Below are 1,246 nucleotides of genomic sequence, written 5' to 3' on the forward strand. Positions count from 1 at the left end.
TGGCTGGGGTCTTCGCCTCCCGCCCCGCCGCGACCAAGTCGCAAAATGGGCCAGAAACAAAAGGTCCGGGATCGCCAGCCCGCTGGCGAGTCTCTGAACCCCGGGTGCCCTCCTCCTCCTTTTGTAACTGCAGGAAGCCTTTCCCAGATTGTGCTGGGCTGGGAGGCGCGGGGAAAAGAAAATCCTAATGAATGGAGAAAGAAGAAGGGAGGTGGAGAGGTTGTCGCCCAAGACTGTGCCAGGCGGCAGATTAGTGCCACTCGGTCATTCCTTAATGAAAATGAGGGCTGGGGGAAGAGGGCATCCACCTACCAGAAGTGAACTAAAAAACTGTCTAGGAATGCGCATAACAAGGACCAGCGATTTCTAGAGAAAGCGCTCCCGCGTTCCGCCTCAAACTCCACAAATACCAACCACACTAGGGACAGCATAAATAAAGGTCAAGGACTTTGAACCCCTTTGCGTATCCCCCGCGCCCCCAGTGCTTACTCTGCTCCCTACACGTTCGGTAAATGTTAGACATCTGAGAAGAAAAATGCAGCTAGAGGGAGTGGATGCACAGGGTCAGCCAGGGAGCGAGGTTCTGGGTGTTGCCGCTGTGCTAGGTTCCATTCAATATGAAGATTTCTGTTCAACTGAGCATGTGCGGAATGAGCAAAAGTCATCAGACAGGTATATGCTTCAGTTAAAGACCAATAAAAAAAGTCTTTGTTCCTCTGCACAGCAGAAGCGCCCAATTAGTTCATAAGTCGGTTTCCAGAAATCGTCTGGTAGAATTCTCAGTGCGGTAATAAAATAAAACAATAGTATTTACCAAAGGGGTGAGGGAGTGTGGAGACCCACTGCCTTTTTTTTTTTTTCTCTTCAGAAGTGTTTTGTTCAAACCTTTGGCCACTCCCTCAAGAGGCTGAAGGATTTGGCAACGTTAAGGATCTAGGTACTAAATTTTTAAATGCAGATGAGAGGGAAAACGTAATTGGACAAGAAGCTTTTCCTCATTGTCCAGAGCTTGTGCATTCTCTGGGGAAGGGGGCTTCAGAGTCGGAAAAGCCTTGCCTGCATAGAGTTCAGCAGTTTCAAATCACCAACACCAAGTTGGCTTGTCCATCCACCGCCTAAGGAATAAGGCGTCATTCCATCCTGCCCTGAAGTGCAGAGACCCTGAGAAATCACCTTGTTCGGTTCACTTCCCTGCCCCAGTCTGATTCTGAACTATGCCAAGGTTTGAGGACTATGCTCAAGGGAT

This window comes from Echinops telfairi, unplaced genomic scaffold (assembly GCF_000313985.2).
Source record: "Echinops telfairi isolate 266 unplaced genomic scaffold, ASM31398v2 ScPeMD7_26;HRSCAF=91, whole genome shotgun sequence".
Classification (NCBI taxonomy): Eukaryota; Metazoa; Chordata; class Mammalia; order Afrosoricida; family Tenrecidae; genus Echinops; species Echinops telfairi.